The sequence below is a fragment of the Pogona vitticeps genome, chromosome 2 (assembly GCF_051106095.1).
Source record: "Pogona vitticeps strain Pit_001003342236 chromosome 2, PviZW2.1, whole genome shotgun sequence".
NCBI lineage: Eukaryota > Metazoa > Chordata > Lepidosauria > Squamata > Agamidae > Pogona > Pogona vitticeps.
Window position 1 is genome coordinate 238,822,289 of NC_135784.1, and position 25,471 is coordinate 238,847,759.

The 25,471-nt window shown below is 41.9% G+C and overlaps 1 long non-coding RNA gene across 1 annotated transcript in view; it reads left to right on the forward strand.

Moving 5' to 3' along the window:
- LOC140704202 (uncharacterized) overlaps positions 1-25,471 on the forward strand; it is a 126,634-nt gene that overhangs the window by 72,855 nt on the left and 28,308 nt on the right. The window contains exon 6 of the long non-coding RNA XR_013542044.1: positions 218-342. This is a non-coding gene — a long non-coding RNA (uncharacterized LOC140704202). The remainder of the gene's footprint in view (positions 1-217; positions 343-25,471) is intronic.

The window sequence follows — 25,471 nt, forward strand, 5'->3', positions numbered from 1 at the left end:
TGGGTGGTGGTACCCCTGCTGTGAAATGCTCTTTGACAAAAGGGCTTGCCTGGTCCCTAGATGGGCAATCAATGACAGATAAAGACTTTCTTTCCCCTGGCTTTGGTGCCTTTTAGCTTTAAACCGTTTAACTCATAAGACTCACATTTTTATGTTGCATATGTGGTTCTTATTGTTATATAATGTTAATACATTGTTTTATTTGTTTTTCCTTCAGCCACCTTGCCAACTTTGTGGTAGACTGCCCTAAAATGTGTCAGACAAATGGTTAACCAATGAGGGATAGAATCCTGTGTTACCTGGGATCAAAAGAGTCTTCTGCTGAACTGACTTTTGCTCCAGGTAAGTAACAGGGCTTCTGGAAGCATCATAATTCAAGTGTGTTTCAGAATGTGCACTTTTCTGCTATCTATTTGGGTGGTCCTGGGCTCCATTTACAGCAGCCGGATTAGGAAGAAAATGGAAACTGACCCATTTAACTTGTCATCTTTGGAGGTAAAGTCATGCCTGTGCTTTCCAGCAGGGAGGAAAAGATAAGTGGTCATTAAGAAAAGGAAGACAGCTGCAAATACAGCAGCAAGGTCATTTACACAGACCTCGCAACCCCAGTTAAGATAATGTGGCTGTTTTATTTGCCCCAGAGGCCCTAGTCATCACAAAATTGCTATTCTGTTTAAAAAGAAATCCGTCTAATCACTTTGCTGTGCTATGATGCATTGGCTTCCCATATGACAATAAGATAACATTAATGAGATCCTTTGTCCAAAGCAAAGCATGCTGTGTGTGTGTGTGTTTGTGTGTGTGTGTGTGTAAAACATGAACTACATAGAGCTGCAAAAGGTACTGAAATTAATTATATTTAGAAGAGATTACTGTGTTAGTCTCTGCTACCATATCAAGACAAAAACAGAAGAAAAATAAAAATTATTTAATATATTAATCCCACTAACAAATGATGGAAGCCAAAGGAGAATGGAGATATGTAACCCAACCGGTTCACTAAAGAGCAGGAAATGATACTGGAAAATTTCCTGTCAGGAATGTGTGTGTGTGTGTGTGTGTGTGTGTGTGTGTGTGTGTGTGTGTGTGTGAGAGAGAGAGAGAGAGAGAGAGAGAGAGAGAGAGAGAGGAACAGAAGGAAACTATTGTAAAATATATCTACTTAGTTAGCAATAAAAGGAAAGTTTTGAAAAGAAAACCTCAAATGAGCATTGCCCTTACTGTATCTCATATAGTGTGTGCTGCTATTTCAGGATTAGTATTTTCATTTACTGGGAATGAGCAATTCCATTAATTACAATATAACATTAAGAATTAAATGAATATGTTTAAAATTGCAACTTTTACGGATTTTTTTTTAAAAAAAGAGTCTATGCTCGAAATCCCAGTTCTGAACCACATCCAGAATTAATTGCTTGTGTCAGCAGTTTCAGAATGCTCATTACTTAGTACTCCTAGAGGGATGCTTTCTTCCCTCCATTTTAATATGAAATATCCCATATCTGCAATTAGGCTGGTATGAAAATATAGAGATGGGTCAGAAAAAAACCATACCCATATGTACACTGCTGAGGACTACCTATCTATAACCACCAATGGGACAATAATTCAATCTTTACATCAGATAAAATGTGTGAAAACAGATGATGGCTAAAGCTGACCATTGATGTTGTAAATGGTTTTCTCTAAGGCCCCTTGGATCAGACTACATGTGATTGGAAAGATATGTGGATGGGTCTTCAGATGTCTCCCTTCACATTAAAAGCAGCAGGGGAGGGAGGGGTCTGATCTTGATCACAGTCATGTAGCTGAAGGCAAGGTGTAACCACCTCCCCTGTGCTATCATCCTGACCTACATACCTCAATCTCCATCAAAGCTACTATTGTTTGTTGAAGATAGATTTGACTATACCACTGATAACTTTGTGGCTAAGAGCAACCTGGGGAAGAAATTTAAATCATGGCCATACATGTGAGTTGTAATCTCTTCTATCTATCAATGCCTTTGAAGAATGGGAATTCTGTTTTTAAAAGAGAAAACAATACTGGAAAATCCGTGATGAGAGCCTTACTGTATCCCATATGGTTCAACCATTAGAATAGAAGAGCGTTTAAACCTCCTTCCATGTCTTATACAACATGAATGTTGAAGGGAAGATAGAGCAATGTAGGAGCAGTGAGAGGTCTTTTGCTTAATTTACCAGCCCAGTGTGTTTCAAGAAAAGCTTGCTTTGAGTTTCTTGTTTTCTCCTGAACTCCAGTTTCCATTTATTTTAACTGAAATGCTGACATCCCTTCAACTGTCCAGGTGATCTCAGAACCATTGCGACTGTCCAGTTCCATTTCAGGAAAGAAGCCAACCATAGGCTGACATCATTGACAGTGGCCAATTCTTGATTAGCTTTCTTTTGTGATTTCAGAGTGTGCACAGGTCATACACAAAAGGAAGCCTTTAGTCAGCAGCAGTCTCCCACTGTCAATGGCAACATCCCTGTTTCATGGGCAGACTCAGCTCAATAGGATTTCAGCCATATTGTTCTATAATGTCCTCAGCTGATCAGAACACTGCCTCCCTTCTTTTTTAGAAAAATGAAAACATATATAAACTCTGATATATTCTATTACCAAAAAATTAAGATCAGAGTTAACATTGGCTCATGCTGGGTCAAGAAACTGGAGATAATGTTAATGGCATAACAGGTCTACCACGTAATTAGGACCAATGTCATGTAGTGTGGCATAATGTGTGTGCTTACCACAGACTATAAATATGCACAACGTTTGCCTTGATCTTTCCAGCCCAAGTCTAGATAATGAAGACGCCTAAGGCTAACAAAGATCTCCCACCTTGTCTTGATCCTATATTGCTATGTGAAATAGCTAAGCATTTTTGTATTGCTAGTAAAATCCTCCTAAAAGTTTAGCCATGCTGTATTTAACTTACATCAGTACCTGTCAGGATGGGCTCCACAGTGGGTGTTGGGGCAGCCCTGTTGCAGTGGGGTTAACAGCGATACTGTTGATCATGATTTCAGATATGGGGCTTACAGCTGTGTGCCATATTGCAATTCTAGTGCTGTATTGCAATTCATCATGGTGGTAGTAATGAGAAAGTTTTGAAAATAATCCCCTTGTTTTATGCCCCTTGGGGAAAAGACACCACAAAAAGGTGTTTGGTCATAGTGAGCAGAATGGGCAGAATATACTGGTATTAAGCAGGAAATAGTCCCTTTATTGTTTATATTACAATATACAGTGGTGCCTTGCACAACGAGCGCCTCGTAGAGCGATGAATTCGCTCTACGAGGACGCTTTTGCGATCGCTAATGCGATCGCACAGCGATGGCCCCAATGGGCGAAAATCGCAGAGCGAAGGTCGGTAAGCGGTTCGCTTACCGACCTTCACTTTGCGACCTGCCGATCAGCTGTTCCGCGGCTTCAAAATGGCCACCAGAACAGCCGAAAGGGCCGGGTGCAGCGTTTTCGCGCCCTTGGTAAGCAAGGGGAGGGCGCGAAAACGCTGCCGGAACAGCCGAAATGGCTGCGCGCAGCGTTTTCGTGCTCTCCCCTTGCTTACCAAGGGTGCGAAAACGCTGCGCCCGGCCATTTTGGCTGTTCCGGCGGCCATTTTGAAGCCGCGGAACAGCTGATCGCAGCCATTTTCGTGCCCTCGTTCAGCAAGGGGAGGGCGCGAAAATGGCTGCCAGACCCCGGAAGCATCGCTGAACGGTGAGTTTTCAGCCGATTTGGAACGCATTAAACGATGTTTAATGCGTTCCAATGGGCTTTTCTGCCCCGCTCAGCGATGTTTCACCCAGCGAGGGTTAATCCGGGACGGATTAACCTCGCTGTGCGAGGCACCACTGTATTTGTGGGTTAGTGCATGCTGCCGTTTACAACACACTTCAAAGGACTTACACAAAATATCAAATGAGACAATTGAGATCTCACAATAATAGTCCACATGTCCTTTTCTATTGCAAAGTGATATTGGGAAGATTCAATTTGAAAGGAAGAAGAGTTGCACTGGAAGCTAGTTTGTAAGACCTTCTACTTATCACTTCTTTTCCACTGTAACACCATATCAACCAAATTATTTTATACCCATAACACCAGAGCATCTCAAGTTCCAGTGCAACCACAGATCACTCTTGCAGTATACCTACAAATGGAAGTTTTGGTGTGGTAGTGAATAAATAAATATTTTAGTAACTGCTAATAGTTAATTTGGCACCAGGATAGAAAGTTTTTATTTGCTGAGATACAGTGGTGCCTCGACTTACGAACTTAATCTGTATTGGAATGGTGTTCATAAGTCAAAATGTTCATAAGTCGAAGCACCGTTTCCCATAGGAATGCATTGAAAACTGATTAATCCGTTCCAGCCAAAGGAAAAAAATCACACACACACACACACACACACACACACACACACACACACACACAGACAGACAGACAGACAGACAGACACACACACACACACACACAGAACACAGCAAACCTGGTCAGAAGGAACTCCATTGCTGAGGTTTAAGAAGAAGAAAACAACACTCCAAAAACAAACAATAAAGCCACCTCCGTTGCTGAGGTTTAAGAAGAAGAAGAAAACCTCCAGAAACAAACACTAAAGCCACCAACAACACAGCACAGAAACATACCCGCCCCAGCCAAAACCCACCCAGAACAGTTTTTAAAAGGAGAAAACAGCAGCTTACCTCCCTGCAGACACACACACACACACACACACACACACACACACACACACACACACACACACACACACACACACACACACACACACACACACTCTCTCTCTCTCTCTCTCTCTCTCCAAAGCAGAAGGAGGCTTTCCCAAACCGATGACGAGGACACACTCTCTAACTGCCGAAAGTGAAAGAGCTACAGTACAAAGCAGCCTCGCCACCACCTACAGTTAGAAATCTGAATTGCCCGCCTTTTTCCCTGCCTGTTTCTGTTCGTAAGTGGAAGCTTGGTTCTCAAGTTGAAGCAAAATGTTGCGACTGGAGCTGTTCGTAAGTTGAAATGTTCGTAAGTACAGACATTCGTAAGTCGAGGCACCATTGTAGTTTACATTTGCACTTGCCTCCTGATTGATTGGTTTTACTGCTCAAGACTCCATTTCGTTTATTGTTCTTATGACTTCAATGTATTTTTGTACTGGTTTTGGTTATAGCCAAAACTATACTGCTTTGGTATCCAAAATAATAAAATGGGTGGGGATTGGTCTTCACCCTTTGAAATCACCTCACATGTAAAAATAAATCATTCTCATCAAAGTAGTAAGAGAATATCGTAGTTCATGATGATGTTGGGTTGAACGACTAACATGGGTGGGAGTCAACTAAGTATGATGGGTGATGTGGTGTCCACCCAGATTATGAATATTAATGTGATAACTGCATAGACCAATGTGAGTGCTGGAGGGGCGGAGTCACGAGATATAAGAGACTCAGCAGGAGGAGGGGGATATGGTTGAGGAGGTTGAGAGCTGGAGAGTTGAAGAAGTTTAGGAGTTTGGTGTGGTTTTGGACATTGGATGGGAGAGTGGTGGTTGAGAGTGGATGAAGGAGGATGTTTGTTAAGAGTTAACAACATTGCTTGAACTACACTGGTACCTCGACTTAAGAAGTTAATCCATATTAGAACTGTGTTCTTAAGTTGAAATGTTCTTAAGTTGAAGCACCATTTCCCACAGGAATGCATTGAAAACCATTTAATCCATATCTGCTCTTTTTCGTTCATAAGTCGAGGCACTGTTCTTAAGTCAAAGCATTAGTTCCCATAGGAACTAATGCAAAGCTGGTTAATCCGTATCTACCACTAGAAGGTGAATTTTTTAAAAACTTTTTCTTCTTTTGACCTAAGGTGAACTTAGGTCAAAAAAAGGGCAGGAAAGGGTCCCCCCCCCTTTTTTGGTTCTTAAGTCAAGGCTCCGTTCTCAGGTTGAAGCAGCTTTTTGCTAACAGAGCCGTTCTTAACTAGAATCGTTCGTATGTAGGGACGTTCTCAAGTTGAGGTACCACTGTATCATCATCTGTAACAATAAACAATTTCTATTTGGTTCTTTTAAAAATGATACCATGTCTGGATATCTATTATTAGTAATAAACAATGTTAATGTAATAAACTGGTGGCAGCTGAAAGATATGTAATGTGAGCTCTTAGTTTGGTGAAACAAGCAGGGGCCACGTGGAATCGTGACAGGTTGCCTTTCAAACACCAGATCCAGAATGTGTGCCAGGGTAGGCACCAGTTGGTCCCCTTTTGTGGTGTGAATTGTCAGAGACATGTGAGACTGCAAGAATCTTTGTATGGAGCACATTAAGAAGTGTGCTGAACACACTATTGCAAATTTAGATATAGATGGTTCTCATAAAAAAAAGGGGGGGTTGGATTTGACAATTAGATGGCACACTAATAACAACCATCAACAGCTATATCTTTCAAATATATTAGAGTTGGATTTGCATTAGTGTTCTATAACAGCCAATCTCAATGGGGACCATAAGGGTCATTTGAAGAGGACCACAGACTGGAAGCAGTTCTTTGCCCACTGCTTTGTAAGGTTTGTTATCCAACCTATGCAATCCTGATTTGGCATGTATTTCTTTCATATTGTGTTTATGCTGTGGCCAAGAAAGGTTGAGAATGGCTGTTTTAGAGGCTGTTCGTTACTAAAACCCAATGACCAGTGTCCTGCTTGTTTACACACATGGAACTCCAGTCAGGGAAGCTGTCATGGCGGTCTGACAGGGTGCCAGTTACACGCTTGGCTGCATGTGAATGGCACCTCATCAGATCACTGATGCATCTCCGGCAGTTTGATTTTTGCACATGCATAGTTACTAAGCAGGAGACTGGCCAATATGTAGCGGTATAATTTAATCTGAAATGCCTTCCATGTGTATCACCACTTCGAAGTAATAAGCCCATAAAAATGTATCTGTTCTTCATAAAGAGAGGGCCAGAAAACTCTGTGCATGTGAAAAATAAAATTATAATTCACCTCCCCCTCTGGTTTTCTCCTGGTCACAAGGAGCCACGTACTCTTTAGGTAATAAATTGTGATAATAAAAAATATGAAAACCATTGTGGAGGGAACTTGAAAGCAAACTAGTTCTTGTTATCTCTTGGGAAATATTTTGTTTTAGGGCATCACAATGAGTTCCAGATTGCAACTGGCTATATGGAAAACTGCCCGGCCTCCACAAAAGATCTTCTAACTGGCTTGTGGGGAAGATCTCAATCTGGTTTATTATAATTGTCACCAGGGCTAGCCCACCAAATTAAAATGGCAGTGCTTGTAAACTATAAACTGAAAACATATTTGCGGTCTCAGAGCAGAAATAAATTATAAAAGCAAACTTCAAAATGTTCACTGAGTAACATTTATGGAAGCGGGGGGATAATGTTTGAAGATAAATTTTTCAAGTCATGAAATGCTAACAACAAGATACATTACAATTTGGCAACAAAAACTGGAAGCACAAAGGATTTGCAGTCAGGGCTTGCTTGCTATGTTTATTTACATGAGTCTCCTTTAAGCACATCTGAGTCTAGATTCAGTGTCTTGTCCCTCATACGCTCCATGATTAACAACGCAAGAACTCAGGTTACACTGCTGGCAAAAGAGAAGTGGTTCTGGCAACACCTATGGTTGGATCATTTCCTTCTTTGCAACAATATATTGCCTTCAGGAGTCTTGGGCCCACAGTTTGTAAAAGAGAGATGCCACACAGTTTGAGAACCATAGGCGATATTAGTGATAAGGGTAGTGCTGGCTTTTTAGGATAGGACAATATGTTTAGCTTACTTCATGGGTCTTCAGAACTTGGATGCTAGTTATCCCTTACAAGTTAGATGGTGAAGGACATGGTTTTTCAGTGGAGAAATCCTCATCCTGCTCCACTTTTCTTTACAAGAAGCCTACATCCAAGTGTCTATTGCAGTCCTGGAGTCTGAAAGCAGCTGATCATGGGTGAGGAAGGGTAGTTCGTGGTCATGGTTTCCATTTTTCATACAGATGGGTTTCGGAAAACCTCCAAGGCTGTAAATCTACAATTTCTTCTCTCTATCTGCACTGCACATGCACCACCCACTCTCCTCATTCCTTTCTTGTCTGTGGCAACAAAATCAGCAGACTACTCTGTAGTGTAAACTTATTTTGAAGACTTGTTAAAATATTTAATTTGATTTATTCTCTGATCCATGTTTGTGACTCAAGAGTATTCCTTTTTATTTTTATTTTTTTGGCTTCACAAAGAAGAACAATCTAAATTAAGACTGTGCATCACGGGGGGGAGACATGAAGTTGCAATGTTTGCAATCAAAACAAAAACACTATATTTTTCTTTGGTTTCTGGAACTTCGTGGCTTGTGAGATGAATTTTTCCTGTAGCATCCCACCCAATTTTTTGGCTTGTTAAAACACAGTATAGTCTCATCTATCTATCCCTTAATATTTCCTAAGACTTCCTGGTGTGTGTTTTGTGTTGTCTTATTAACACTACTGAAGTTCACACAAGCTTTAATGGCTTGGACCTAGGGTGAGGAACTGTTACATACTGCAGCTCTTTCCTCAGTGAAACCATTCTGTGGAATACATCGCTATTGTACCTTGTTTACAGAGGCTAGAACTACACATTTATAATAAAGCAGAGAAAGTGTATTTGCTAAAGGTTAGCTGCAAATAGGACATTTGTAACACACATCCAAACTCCAGTTCCTTTCGGGTGTGTGTTTTTTAATCTTTTGTGCACACAGTTGCTGTGGGCATGTCAGGGGCTGGGTGCAATGTCACATTATGGGAATATCAAGCCCTGATCATGCATGCTTTTAAATTGCTGCTAAAATGTGTTTCTGCGTATCTTTGAATGTGTGGTTTTAGTTACAGATTTTTTTTAAAAAAAAAAATAATCACACATCTCCACATACCAAAGGGGACATAAAAGGGAAAAAGATTAAAGACACAACAGTGGTTAAAGAAAGAGCAAGAGGGCCTGGTGAATGAGAGAAGAGGGGGGCAAACAGCTGTGGGGGAAAAGAAGCAGTCCTGTACCATCCCAAACTGCCGTGTATCTGTAAAAACTAGAGCAAAAAAAAAAAAGAATTGGATTGGGCACCACAGTAGGGCTTTGAGTTGTGTGCTATGACAGGAATTACTTTGGCTTTGATCCATTCTCCCCCCCCCCCCACAAAGTATGCAGTTTTGACTAGAGAACTGTAAGCCATGCCCACAATACAAATAGGCAATTCCACTATCAAAAAAGCTTCCATGAATCAGATAAAAACAGAGGCTACCTCCCCCTCAAACTACTCCATCTGTTTCCACAACCTGCTCAAGAAGGCAGGGGGCCCATCCAGAGCTGGGTTTCAGAGCGTGTGGGTGAGGCCAGCTTGATGTCAGGTGGAGCCATAAGCCATAAGGATGAACAAGCAGACCCAATGGAGTCCACATGAACTTTTGTGGCCTCAGCAAAGGACCACGAAAATGGTTTTTAGAATGGCTGAGAATTCACTTTTGTGCCTCTAGGACACATTTCTTTCTTTCTTTCTTTCTTTCTTTCTTTCTTTCTTTCTTTCTTTCTTTCTTTATTTATTTATTTATTTATTTATTTATTTATTAAATTTATACCCCGCCCCTCTAGACCATGTCTACTCAGGACGGCTTACAACATAAAATAAGATAATATAAAATATAAATAATCATAAAATACAATTTATTAGTTAATACAATTAGATTAAAAAATTAGCAAAATGGAATAAGCTGACTGGAGGGAAGGCCTGCTTAAATAGCCAAGTTTTTAACTGTCTTTTAAAAACACCCAGCGAGGGTGCCAGCTGAATTTCTGCTGGAAGGGCATTCCACAGCTGAGGGGCCACCGCTGAGAAGGCCCGGTTTCTAGTTTTTTCCTTCCGAGCCTCTCTCGGTGTCAGACCCCTCATCTGTCCCTGCTGGCAATGATGGGTGATTTGGGTAGATCTGGGTGGGAGAAGATGGTCTGCCAAATATTGAGGTCCCAAACCGTTTAGGGCTTTATAAGTGATCATTAGCACTTTGAAGTCGACGCGGAAACGGATGGGCAACCAGTGTAGAACAGCCAGAGTGGGGGAGATATGTTGGTGTTTTCTCACCCCACTAAGTAACCTGGCATGAAAAACAATTTGCAGCTCCTCAGCACCCCAATGCCCCAGTAAAATATCTAAATATTTTTGGATAAACTATTTGAGAAGTAAAGGCCTTGAGAGAGTTTTTGCTATTTTAAAGCCTTTTTTAAAGGGATGGGTGGTCTGGACTAGGTGCAGCCCTCCAGGGTCAAGGGAGAGCGTGTGGATCTCTGGAAGTTCTTCACTCCAGGCTAAGGCCATAGTCCCAGTCAATGACTGAAAGGGATGTGAACCCATCCTTTCAAAATCTCAACCCAAAGCCAAATACCCCACCGGCTGATCATTCCAGCTTATCATTTGTCCCTGTGGATGATGCAGTAGTTGGAGGTTCCCCCTCACCTTACCTGGTATTCAGAAGAGAAAAGTAAGCAGCCTTAAACAAAGTTCTTCTTTTTGTTATTTCCCAGTGGGTGTTTTACCCAACTAGGAGTCAGCACATGAGAATTGGATGGGTGAGGAAGGAGATATGTTTTCTCACAACCTCCTCAAGTTATTCCTTCAACTGTTGCAAGTTATTAAAGCATTGATTGCAAATTATACAACTCATTCCTTCTTCAGTTAGCCAGTAACATTTCCCTGAATACATTCTCCCCATCACATACAATACTTTGCAAGAAAAGATGTGATAACCCCCAAGAAGGAAATGAATAATTATTGTAAAAAACATTACACCTCTTTCAATTCCTCTTTATCTTTTCCCTGGAGATCAACTTTGGTATTTCAGCTATGGTTAAAATCAGCAGTAAACTTATTTAATGTGTATTCTTTATTTTTCTTGAAAACACACACAGACACTCAAACAGCCGTACACACATACTTTCAAAAGAACTGGTCTGCTTTAACAACCTGTTCTTATAAATCTTTTGCAGCCTGTCTTGTCTGTGTGTGGCTTTCAGAGCTGGCACTGGTTTCTCATTAGCACTTTTACACTTGATTGATTAAAACAAGGCATCCACCAAATGCTTTAATCACTCCAGACTTCATCCCTAGGCAGTTTTATTTTTTTATTATATATATATGTCGAGTCTTATACATATTTGAGGTTAGGGGTAAGGTAAGTATAAAATGGAACCCTTGTTCTTTTTAACCCAAGCCCGCCTCCAACTTTTAAACATCTGGACAATATTGCCAGTGAAATTATCTGCAGCCCTCACAATCTGTTTTCTGCTGCTCTAATTTAGAACTCTCACCATTGTTGACAGACCGCCCTGCTTCTGAAAGGATTTAGTAGAGCGGAGAATTGGTGGACTGGTGGCTACTGCAGTTAAGAAAATGTTTAAATGATTGAGAACTTTGAAAGATGAGTGAAAATGAGGAATGGGGTTAAAGAAGGAAAAGCAAAATGAACTCAAATTGATTGACAATGAAATCTGAAGGGGGAAAGCCTCCAAAAAGTGGGATAAAAGAAGGTGAGGGAAAGAGAGAAGGGAAACGATTATAAATTGGACACTAAATGCTTGATTTGCAAAGAACTCTTCCAGATGGGGCATATACAGCCCTTTGCGCTGCATTAAGCAGTGATCTTAACCGGAGACCTGCCAACACCCAGATGATGTGTCCTTATGTTGGTATGTGCACACCTTTTTGTGTATATTCCTAGAACTTTTTGTCTCTCCCAAACCACATGGTTTATTTTGCTCTGGTTTGAATGAGGGCCAGAGTTGAGCATTTCATTTCTCATTCTGAAGCTGGTTGTTTTTTTGTTTTGTTTTCATATAAGGGTCCTAGTGCAATCCTACCTCCACTGGAGAAGGAAAAGTTAGTTCTGATCTAATACATGAAAGCAGTCAAGAAAACAGTAGTGAGATGGGAAGAAGTAAAAGATAGACTTGGAAACAGTATAATGATGTGATGAAATCCATCCATCCAGCAATGATCAATCAATCAATCAATCAATCAATCAATCAATCAATCAATCAATCAATCAATCAATCAATCAATCAATCAATCAATCAATCAGTAAGATACAGTAAAGTAAATAAACCTTTGGCCATTATCCACATCTATGGTTAAAATTATAAAAAATTGGAAACAGCTGGAAAAGCAGGTCTGTTTAACCTAGAGAAGATTAAGAGAGGCATGATTGTTATGTTCACATTCATATAGGATAATTAAAAGGACAATGGAGAAAATTTGTTTTTCAAGCATGGCAAAGGCAGGATTAGAATCAATGGATGGAAACTTAAGGGAAACTAAAGTGAGAAACACTGCCTAACAGTATGGGCAGTATGACAGTGGGGTGGACTGCCTTAGGACATGGTAGATTTTCCTTTCATGGAGGTATTTAAGCAGAGTTTGAGTGACGTTCTAGCAGGAATGCATCCTGATGGAGTACAGGATCAGGCTAGCTATTCTCCAATGGCTTGTATTGCTTACAAAATTCTGTGAATCTATGACATCTTTGAAGGGAATCCTTGACACCTTGACGTTAGCTTCTAGTTATTGTGCTTCTCTAAATTGCTCCCCCAGGCCCCGAAATGAAGACGTAAGACAATAACTTTTGGATAAAATACGGGCCACACTTTATTAAACCAATTCTGATTAATGCAATCAACCAATTCAAAAATTGAGGGGGCCTGCGGTAGTGCGGAGAAATAACTGCATGGCATCCAACCAATCCTTACAAGTCAATGGGCGAGTCCCAGGCCCCAGGTTCCAGCTGTCTTGACAACAGGAGAAACCGGCAGGCCTCTATAAAACACCCCAGACCTCAAGCCATCTATATTTTGATGACTGTCGGTCCGAAAGTGGCCCAGCGCATCTTGCCGCCTCCGGCCCTGTAATTGCACGATCCGCAGAAACGGAGGGTTCGATGCGCTGTTGGCTTAGCATAATTATCAAAGGGACACACCGTGACAACCAGTATTTCCCGCACTACCCGCCAAAGCATGAGGACTAGCATAGCTATGTCCCATGTTCCCACCGAGCCGACCAAGCTCATAAAGCAGGCCCCCTACCCTTCCAGCCAATGTCCAAACGTGCAACATACAGATGGACTCCATCAGTTTCCAGTATAACAAGACATCATTGCCATTTCTGGCGATCTGCACCAACCATTGCCATCCAATTGTACCACCAAAATGCCCGAAGGCCCAATTTCCAAAGATGTCATTCTTCCAAGCTGTAACCAATGCATGCCAGGCATGCTTTTCCAAACCATCAGTGCATGGGCACCAAGCCCCCAAATCATCACAATTGGGGAAGATGCAGCGCCAAGTGCCGCCCAAAGGATGAAACTGTGCCACAATCATGCTGTGCCTTCGTCACTCCGGGGTCTCGCCACCTGAAATGATATAAACAACCTCCGCCATGCATTAATTAATAGTCTGATATGTTTGTGTTAGCAGCCAAACGACCAAAATCTTAACTACTTAATATGTTCTGTGTTACCTTCCATGGTAGCCGGTGCTGTGTCATCCCCCAATATCAAGTATTCTACTCCCTCTCTCCTCAGGCAACTCACTAAACCCTCTTCCCAGTTCTAATTTTAATAGGCGTGGGTCCCCTTTCCCTTAACACCACTACCCCCTTCTGATTTGTTGCTGGGTCCTCCCACTTTGTCTTGCCGCTGCGACCCTGCTTTAATGCAGTTGATTTTAGGATGCTTTCCCCCACATGTAATGCAGACATGGTTAAACCTGCATGGGGACTGTGACAAGGACCTTGCACCAGTACCTTTATTAATGAATTCGTAACAGGGCAGCCGAGGCTGACCCTCCCCCTGATGGGCATCATTGGTCTCTGTAGATTTTATATTCAGATGACCACAGTCAAATCTGTCACCTAAATTGCATTTGGCGGGCGTCATGTGTTGCAACCAAAGCCCAGGTTGTGTCTCATCCCATCTCAGCTCGGGCCTGATTGCACTTCTCATTCTAAAAGCTTCGTCATACCGAAGCCAAACCAGGCCTTCAAACTCTGTTTGTGCTCTACGGATTATGTAGAAATACTGGAATAGAGCTGATGCTTTCCAAGGTTGTGCTTTAACCAGTACCCCTGCATATATAGTGAATCCCGTGACCCAATTATCCCAATTCCTATCAGGCCTCTTCCGCCTGTGTTTCTCCTTAATTTCCTCATCGTTCTTATCTATCTCCCGGACCTCAATCTGCCGGTTAAGGCGCTCATAAAAATCAATGTATTGTCCTGTCCAAATCTTCTCCTTCACTGCTGTTTTATTTTAAAGCAGGCAGGATCTGCCTTTCAACCTTTAATTTATAAAGGTACTAACTTCATGGCATGCTAAGAATGGTAAGGAGGGGTAAAGAATATCAGCATTCCCTCCTCCCAAATCCTTTATGGCATGATTTCTTAACCAGAAAGAAGGCTTCAGCAAAAAGAACTGCTGAGAGATGCTCAAGTTCTTCCTGACCTCCTCCAGGACCCTGTTTCTTTGCATGAGACAGTAGAGTCTTATGTCATTTGTTATCATAAAGTATCAACTGATGCCGCAGAAGACCAATGTATGGGGAATGTGGGTGAGAAACCTATATGTGGGACAGGAAGCAACAGTTAGAACTGGATATGGGACAACTGATTGGATGCTGCTGTGTCTTATACAGTAGCTTAGGAGAATCTCAAGTGTATTGTGGTAGGGTGAGAAACCATAAACAAGGAAACATCCAATAAACATTTGCAACCATTTGCTCAAAGAAACTGTCTGAAAGAATTATTCAGCAGTGTTTAGCTATATTGATCTGATTCCTTTTGCAATTGTCTGAAACTCAACATCAAAAAAACAAAACAAAAAAAAAACCAAAAAAACAAACAAAACAAACAAAACAAAACCTAAGATTATGGCCACTGGTCCCATCACCTCCTGGGAAATAGAAAGGGAAGATATGGAGGCAGTGACAGATTTTACTTTCTTGGGCTCCATGATCACTGCAGATGGTGACAGCAGCCCCGAAATTAAAAGACGCCTGCTTCTGGTGAGGAAAGCTATGGGAAAAAAATAAAAATAAAAAACCTTGACAGCATCTTAAAAGCAGAGACATCACCTTGCCAACAAAAGTCCGCATAGTCAAAGCTACGGTTTTCCCTGTTGTGATGTATGGATGTGGGAGCTGGACCATAAAGAAAGCAGATCACCGAAGGATTTATGCCTTTGAATTGTAGTGCTGGAGGAGACTCTTGAGAGTCCCCTGGACTGCAAGCAGATCAAACCTATCAATTCTAAAGGAAATCAAACCTGGGTATTCACTGAAAGGACAGATCCTGAAGTTGAGGCTCCAGTACTTTGGCCATCTCATGAGAAGAGAAGACTCCTTGGAAAAGACCTTGATGTAAGGAAAATGTGATGGCAAGAGGAGAAGGCGATGACAGAGGATGAGATGGCTGGACGGTGTCTGCGAAGCAACCAACATGAATTTGACACAACTACAGGAGGCAGTGGAAGATAGGAGGGCCTGGCGTGCTCTGGTCCATGGGGTCACAAAGAGCCACTGAGCTAACCAACAGCCCTGTAGAAAAAGCCCCCTGACCCTGCTTTAATTAAAAGAAAACATAATTTATTGGTTATTTTTTTTAATAGTACTGTAAAAGCAAGGCAGAAAGTAAAACAAAATGGCCGACGGGGGTGTATTAGGGCAAACAAGATGGCCGACGGGATGTATAAGGGCAAACAAGATGGCCGACGGGATGTATAAGGGCAAACAAGATGGCCGACGGGATGTATAAGGGCAAACAAGATGGCCGACAGGGTGTATTACGGCAAACAAGATGGCCAACAGGATGTATTAGGGCAAACAAGATGGCCAATAGGATGTATTAGGGCAAACAAGATGGCCGACGGGCTATATTAGGGCAAACAAGATGGCCGACGGGATGTATTAGGGCAAACAAAATGACGCCCGCTACAAAAACCGAGCCAAATTCGCTTGCCAAAGAAAGGTAAGGAAGAGGGGCCCTTTTGTCATCCCTTTAAATGCCCTTAGCCTAGAATTATTCTCCCCCAAAATCCCCAGAAAAGACAGGAAGTTCGCCTCCTGCTGCAGCAGGGTGAGCCTGCCCTGCTGCTCCTACTGTACTCTTTTGCAGCTCACTAAACCTTATATTAATAAATTAAATTTCCCAATTAACGCCAGTTAATCTTTTGCCCCGATTAAATACAAGCCAAAAACCCAGGGAGGGAGCGCAGGGCCACCCCCCTTCAAACCAGAATCAGAGCTTCGCACCACTTCTCACAATTCTCCTCCGTTCAAGCCATCCACTGCTGCGCTGCCAGCCCCCCCCATATAAGGGCCAGCCCTCACCCCTGTCACCGGGCCCAGCTGTCTTGCTTCTTCCGAGGCCAGGAGAGCAAAGGCGCTGCGCATTTCGAGGGCGTGGTCACACCCCTCCTGTACGCGAAACCTTCTAGGCTCAAAGAACCTAGCATCCAACATAATCCATGGATTATGATGGGTGACAGCAGGTATCTGGAGAAGGCAGAGAAGCTGCTTGTGGTCAAAGTGACTTCTACCAAAACAATGTGTAACAACAAACAACAACAACAACCATCATCTTAGAACTCTTAGCTGGAAGGGAGCCTATGGATCATTGAGTCCAGCCTCTGTCAAGGAGGCAGAGTGGGGAATCCGATCCTCTGGCTTCTCAGACAGATACCTAAATCACTGATAAGAAAAGTATTTTGAGTATATGCTGGAAGATGGAATGTGATTGTAAAGCAATGGAAAGATGATGAAGGCATATCAGAGAGCAATATATTATATCTAATTGAAGAGAAAGTGGAATAAAATAAATGAAATGCAAAAATATATTATGAAAGGTGGAATAATCCACATACAAGCTTAGCTTTCCTAATTATATCAATGATGAAAATGAATCAAATTGATGACAATGAAAAAGAGCTGAGCCATATAACAGATTGTCCAAGTCAGTTCTAGAGCAAAAACACTGCATTTTACTCTATTCTACTTCTCACTGTTTCTCCTTCTTCCCTCCCTTTTCATGCCTTCTTCATTCTTTGATCCAGTAGGGAGGAAAAAATGAAGTTAGACTCTAGAGGTACCCTGGCCTGTCATGAATTAGCAGCATGTTGGTACACACTGCTCAATCACTCCTGCTTGTTTGGTTGGTTGGTTGGTTGATTAGATTTATATACCACGGTGGTTTACATATAACATAAAAATAAAATCCAGATTGATCAGAGTCCAAGATGGGAAAGAAAGAAAAGAAGAAAAAAAGAAAGAGAGGAAAAAAAGAAAAGGGGAGATAGGTTAGCTAATGGCTGTGCGGAAGGCCTGCCTGTATAGATGTCTTCAAGTTAGTCTTGGAGGCCCTCAGCGAGGGGGCCAGGCGGACTTCTACAGATAAATTGTTCCGGAGGTGAGGGGCCACCGCTGAGAAGGCCCAATTTCTAGTTTTTCCCCACTGGGCCTCTCTTGGCGTTAGGCCCCTCAGCCACCCGGCCTGACTGGAGCGGGTGATATGGACAGAACTGGGTGGAAGAAGGTGCTCTGCCAGGGATCAAGAGCCGAAAGCGTTAAGGGCTTTGTATGTAATGGTTAGCACCTTGAAATCAATGCAGAAGTGGATAGGTAGCCAGTGTAAGGTGGCCAAGGTGGGGGAAATATGGTGATATCTTTTCACCCCTGTTTATAGCCTGGCCACCATCTTCTGTACCACCTGGAGCTTCCACATAAGTCTCAAAGGAAGCCTCATGTAGAGAGTGTTACAGTAGTCTATTCTTGCGACTATGAGCACATGGACCAGTGTGCTGAGCATCCACACATCTAGATAGGGACACAGCTGGGCAATCCACCAAAGATGTAAATGGGCAGACCGAACCACGGACACTAACTTGGTCTCCATAGTAAGTGCCAGGTCAAGATGGACACCCAGACTTTGTGGTGAGAGTCACCCCACCCAAATGAGAGGGAATTCCCCAAACCACTGACATCGGGGCTATGCACCTGCAGGACCTCCGTGTTGTCCAGGTTTAACCTTAGTCCATTTGACTGCATAAATTGCAGAATGGCCTCCAGGCAGTGCCCAAGGAATGGAACAGCATCCACTACAGAGGAAAAAAAGGAGATGTAGAGCTGGGTGTCATCAACATATTGGTGACACGAAGCTCCACATCCCCAGATGACCCCCCATGACCTCGTAAAGATGTTAAACAGCATCGGGGAAATGATAGAACCCTGCAGGACCCCAGAACTGAGGGACCATGGGGCCAATACAGTCTCCCCAAGTTGAACTCTCTGGAGACATCCCTACAAGAAGGACTGGAGCCAAATGAGAGCAAGGGCACTAATCCCCAACTCAGAGAGCCTCCCTAGGAGGATACCGTGGTTGACAATATCAAAGGTGGCTGAGATATCAAGGACGAGCAAGGACATTTTGCCCCTGTCAGCCTCCCTAAGTAGGGAGGGTCATCCAGCAGGGCAACCAATGCCTTTTCTGTGCCATGGCACGGCCTAAAGCCCAACTGAAATGGATCCAGAGCATTATCATTAAGAAGCAGGCAGGTTAACATTTCTGGTAGGTAGAAAAGGGGTTCTTGGAATTTTTGGACTACAAATCCAAGTTCTCCTTTGTGAGAAACTTCTGCTTAAAGGTTGTAGCTGCATTCTGTTCCAGTGACATGCATACACTCCTGGCAGGAAGCGGCAGCTGTCAGCAGGCGGGGTAACCCCTTATTCTGCCCTTTTGCTTAGAGGTAGAGCATAAGATCAACGGGTTATTTTAGCCAATCCTGGTTACGATTAGGTAACTAGTATCCTATCTGTCTCTCTCACAACATACTATGTAAATCATGCTAAGTAAATAAAAGAGCTCTCAGGGCCTTGCCTGTAGGTTCCACTGGCTGGGACATCCATTGTCGACTCCTTTGTTCTCTCTCTAACGCAATTAGCCTTCCTTTGTTCCGTGATCACCCACACTCATTCAGGGAGTTCTAGCTGACACACAGGTGCTTAAATATGATGCTCCTGGGAGAAAGGCAAGTTTCCTGTCTCTACCCAGCCCTCTTTTTTGAGGTTGCTCATATTCTTGATAGAAGAAAGTTAAGGTTAAACAACAGAGATGGGGACAAATTTAAAAAATGACTCACCAAATCCATTAAAAAATCTCTAGTTCATCAATTCGTATTCAATGCCCCATCAAATATGAATCAATGAATTTTAGTGATTTTTTTAATTTGTTGATTTGTTGGGCTATAAAACTACCCAATAGGCATCTAGAGATACCAAAATTTCAAGAAAGCTTCCTCTGATTCTTCTCTAAATTCCTTCCAAGTTTGGTGAAGAATGGGTTTCAAATGTTTTAGTTATACACCCACAAAGTGGCCCCCAGGGAAATTTCCACCCAGATACCTAGAGAGTGGCTAGGACTTGGAAGGAATGTGTTCAAATCACTTCTCAGCTCTGAAAGTTCACTGATCTTTCTATACAAGCTCTGCAAGTTAGATGTTGTTTGCACTTCAAATGTCTGAGATATGTACCCACAAGTTGGGCATATCCAGGAAAGTCAAGGCACCTAGAGAAAATAAAATCACAGAGAAGATTTCCATGACTCTGCTCTACAATCCTGCCATGTTTGGTGAAGATTGGGTTTCCTGAAGACAGCTGCTAAAGGACATTTCCTGGAGGGACCCAGTTTGTGGGTGTATAATATGGATGTCTGAAACCCAAACTTCACCAAACTTGTCATGATTGTAGAGGAGGGTAAGTAGAAGCTTTTCTGTGATTTTGGTTTCTCTTGGTGTCTGGGGGGACTTTGCTGTGGGTGCCCAACTTGTGGGTACATATCTCAGACGTTTGAAATGCAAACAACAGCTAACTTGTAGAGCTTGTATGGAAAGATCAGGAGAACTTTCCATGCCAATTTGGTGTCTCTAGGTACTTGTGGGGGCATTTTATAGGGTTTTAAAGTAAAAAAAAAACCAAATTGACAAATTTATTCATTGATTCTTCAGGGGAAAAATCATAATTTATGATTGATCGACCTTGATGTATCATGAACGAAAACACATCACTGTTTTTCTGATTTCTGCCCACCTCTACAACTATAGATGTGGGAAAATGCAAGAAAAGAGAGATCTTCCTTTGTCTATCCCTATTTTAGGCTACACATTTTATATCACTTCAGTACTATTACCCAGACCTCTGGGTAGTTTGGGCGGCATATAAATTGAATAAATAAATAAATAAATATCATTAGGTTTGTGTAGCAGTTGCTATTGTCCTCATCTGATTCCCATTTTTTTTAGTTTATACAGATCTTCTATACACTTTAAAAAAACAGCTGTGTAATATTTACGCACCAATAGTTTGCATATTCCCTAAATTCCAAAACAGAGCGTTGTCATTTAAATCCCCTTCTGTTTTGTTTTGGTATTTAGGAATCATTTTCTTTGAACGTTTAATTTCTGTCATTTCACATCTGAGTAATAAGAAGCTGAGGCTTACAGTGCTACCAGTGGTATTTGTTAATGAACCTTTAAATTGGCTATTACCATTACAGCCTATTTATGTGAGCAGTTGTGCTTCATCTCTTCCATTGTAAAATACAAGACAATTAATTTTATTCAGAAGCTTGACATATTTCAGTAAGATCTAGGCAAAATGGCCACAGTACTCTTCATTCAGAGGTGAACACAAAGCTGTTCTGCTTTTAATCAGTTATATCTAGAAGTATTGTAAAAAAACCAAGAGAGAAATTTAAGCAAAACATAAATCACTGTTGCTGTGTGAATGACAGATGCTTTCCTAGTAATAAATATAATCCATACATAACCATAAATTCAAAATCATTGACTATACTGCAAATATAAGTGGGTGTATAGATGGACCAAACATTTCATTATCTGTGGGGCATATTCTTATACAGTGGTGCCCCTCTAGACGCTTATCCCGCATGACGTCGAAGTCACTTAACAATTTTGCGATCGCAAAATGATGGTTCCAATGGGTTTTTTCCGCATTACGTTGATTAGGAGCCTGCTTTGCGAACCATTTGTTTGCTATACAATGATTTTTCCGGTTCCGCAAAATGGCTTCCCTCCCTTCTCATAATGGCTGCTTTCCGGACCTGCTTCGGAAGACAGCTATTTTTAACAGCTGATCAGCGGTTCTCTATGGGCAATCTTCGCTGGACGATGAGGCATTTCCCCATTGGAACGCATTGACTGGTTTTCAATGCATTCCTATGGTGTTTTTTTTCCGCTTGATGACGATTTTGCTTAACAGCGATTTTCCTGGAACAGATTATCATCGTCAAGCGGGGCACCACTGTATACTCTAACTCATGAATAAATTGTTAGAGTACCGGCTTCAGCCTTTTCTTTCAATTATTTCACCACGCTATCTCAAGAAGAAATCATTAACATCTCCCAAAATAGATGCTTCCATTTAGATTGTCTGGATATTAGGCCCCATATTGATTTTGGGGAAGGAGAAATCACTTGACCCAACCGCATTAGCAGACATTTTCAAGGGAGTAACTATGGCAGGGAATACCCAGTGTGGGTGTAGTGGATAGAGTGGATAGAACTCAGAAGGCATGGGTTCAAATCACTGCTCAGCCCTGGAAGTTCACTTGGGGTGTGGAACAGGCAAAACCACTCCTTAAATATCTCACTTACCGTGAAAGCTCTGTTAGGGTCACTATAGGTCAGTTCCAACTTGATGGCACAAAACAGCACCATAATGTGGTAGAATGCTGCAGGAAAAACCTTGTGGCACTTTAAAGAATAGCAGATTTTATTTGGCATGAGTTTCCACGGATTATAGTTCACTTCTTCAGATGCACAGAGTCCAGCCTTAGCAGATAGATGTTTAGACTATTAAGTAAAGCAAATAGTATGAATGGTATAAATGAAACCCATCAGTGGTAGCCATCTGTTAGGGCCATTCCTGCTTTATACTGCACATTTTTTCATGGCAAGAGTTTGCAGGTTTCTTACATCCACTTTATTTGTTTCTTTCACCAAATAAACTTTTATCATATGTGAAAAATGTTCCCAAATGAGAGTGTTTTACAAATGGTGATATTTCAAAACCACACTCAAACTTATCAGGCAAAGTAACAGCCCCCAACTTACAGAAAAGCTGCATCTGTCAGTTGGCAGTGGCAAAAAGTGGCATATTTGATGACATATTGTTGGAGTGGCCAAGAGCCTTCATCCCAGAAAACTCTGCAGGTTTTGCAGGCTTTATTCCACAGTTTTGTTCCTGGCCAATCAGGGTGGACTCTCTTTCAAGCAGATCTGAGTGAAGAGGTTTTCACCCTGGTCCCTCTGGGATATAAAAAAAAACCACTTGCCTGGCCCAAGCTGCCATTTTCCATTGGATCTTCTCCCTCCCACAGTCCCTTTTTGTTTTGGTTTTTTTTTTTTTTACTTTTTTTAAAGGTATGGGTGTTTTTTTTTCCCCAATTGTCACAACATCCTTGGAGGAAGTTTTGAAGCATGAAGATGGATCCTGGCAGGGATGCTGGTAAGTCTTCAGTACTGAGTCCCATGTGCAAGTCCTGGGGCTCAAGTCCCAAGCCACAAGTCTGAATCTCGGAGTCTGATCATCAGCTTCTTATAGCAAAATTCAAGCTTAAACCGAAGAAAGTAGGAAAAACCACTCGGCTAGTCAGGTATAATCTAAACTAAATCCCTTATGATTATACAGTGGAAGTGAATAACAGATTTAAGGAACTAGATTTGGTGGACAGAGTGCCTGAAGAACTATGGATGGAGGCTCGTAACACTGTACAGGAAGCAGCAACAAAAACTATCCCAAAATAAAAGGAATGCAAGACAGCAAAGTGGCTGTCCAACGAGGACTTAAAAATAGCAGAGAAGTGAAGGAAAACAAAATGCAAGAGAGATAAGGAAAGTTACATAAAATTGAATGCTGACTTGCAAAGAACAGCAAGGAGAGCCAAGAGGGCCTTCTTAAATGAACAGTGCAAAGATACAGAGGAAAAGAATAAAAGGGGAGAAACCAGAGATCTGTTTAAGAAAATTTAGGGTATTAAAGGATCATTTTGTGCAAAGATAGTCATGATAAAGGACAAAAATGGTAGGGACCTAACAGAAGCAGAAGACATCAAGAAGAGGTGGCAAGAATACACAGAGGAATTATATCAGAAAAATCTGGATGTCCCAGACAACCCAGATAGTGTGGTTGCTGACCTTGAGCCAGACATCCTGGAGAGTGAGGTCAAGTGGGCCTTAGAAAGCCTGGCTAACAACAAGGCCAGTGGAGGTGATGGCATTCCAGTGGAACTATTTAAAATCTTAAAAGATGACACTGTCAAGGTGCAGCAGTGGCCAGAGGATAGGAAAAAAATCAGTCTAAATCCCAATCCCCAAGAAGGGCAGTGCCAAAGAATGCTCCAACTACTGTACAATTGCACTCATTTCACACGCTAGGAAGGTTATGTTCAAAATCCCACAAGGTAGGCTTCAGCAATATGTGGACTGAGAACTCCCAGAAGTACAAGCTGGATTTCAAAGGGGCAGAGGAACTAGAGAACAAATTGCTAACATGTGCTGCATTATGAAGAAAGCCAGAGAGTTCCAGAAAAACATCTACTTCTGCTTCATTGACTACACAAAAGCCTTTGACTGTGTGGAACACAGCAAACTATGGCAAGTCCTTAAAGAAATGGGAGTGCCTGACCACCTTATCTATCTCCTGTGAAACCTATATGTGGGACATGAAGCAACAGTTAGAACTGGATATGAAACAACTGATTGGTTCAAAATTGGGAAAGGAGTACGACAAGCCTGTATATTGTGTCCTTGCTTTTTTAACTTATATGCAAAATACATAATGCAAAAAGCTGGACTGGAAGAATCCCAGGCCGGAATGAAGATTGCTGGAATAATCAGATGATACTTCTCTGATGACAGAACGTGAGGAGGAAGAATGCAGATGATACCACTCTGATGGCAGAAAATGAGGAGGAATTAAACACTGTCACTCTTAATGAGGGTGAAAGAGGAGAGCGCCAAAAATGGTCTGAAGCTCAACATACAAAAAACCCAAGATTTTGACCACTGGTCCCATCACCTCCTGGCAAACAGAAGGGGAAGATATGGAGACAGTGACAGATTTTACCTTCTTGGGTTGCATGAATAACCACAAAATTAAAAGATTCCTGCTTCTTGGGAGGGAAGTGATGACAAACCTAGACAGCATCTTAAAAACTAGAGACATCACATTACCGACAAAGGTCTGGATAGTCAAAGCTATGGTGATGTATGGAAGTGAGAGCTGGACCATAAAGAAGGCTGGCCACCGAAGAATTGATGCTTTTGATTTGTGGTGCTGGAGGAGACTCTTGAGAGTCCCCTGGACTTCAAGGAGAACAAACCTATCCATTCTGAAGGAAATCAACCCTGAGTGCTCACTGGCAGGACAGATCTTGAAGCTGAGTCTCCATTACTTTGGCCATCTCATGAGAGGAGAAGACTCCCTGGAAAAGACCCTGATGTTAGGAAAGTATGAAGGCAAGAGGAGAAGGGGACGACAGAGGATGAGATGGTTGGACAGTGTCATCAAAGCTACCAACATGAATTTGACCAGACTCCGGGAGGCAGTGGAAGACTGGAGGGCCTGGTGTGATCTGGTCCATGGAGTCATGAAGAGTTGGACACAACTTTACAACTAAACAACAACAGTTCCTTGAAGTACACCTCAGAAAAAGAATCTATTCTATTTTGACATTCAATCCTCATTCACAAGCAGAAGGTCTACATTAAAGGAAAGACAAAGAATCTAAAAGGGGTGGTGGTGGTGGTACATTACTGGCCTTATCACTTGATGAGTCATAACAATATTCCCAAGTTTCTGCCAGTTACTATGCAAAGGATTTTAGGGAGCGGTGGATGGGAATTATAAGGAAAAATGCTGAGACAAAAACTGCCAGAAAGAAAGCAGTATTCATAGGTTTTATAAGCAAATCGTGAAGCTGAGAAAGAGAAGTGGTATACTCTGGTTTCCAATAGATTGTCCCTCTCTGGGAGATGGGCATTGAAATTCTCAAGGGATTCAAGAAATACAAATACATTTAATTCTAACATCAATCTTCAAGTATTCCCATGAGGTTTGAAAATACTATTTAAAAATAGTTTTAAAACTATCCAAGCCCATTGTCATTCCTATTGGATAGAAAAAGCTTTAAATATTAAGGCTGACATTTCTCTCCAAGTTTTTGTCTTCAAAATCAATGGAAGACCGAATGTTGAAATACATTGGTCGTTGCCTCATATATTCAAAAAAGAGGAAAAGTGGATTGAAAAGGATCTCAGATGTCTAAATTACTCACAGTTGCAAAT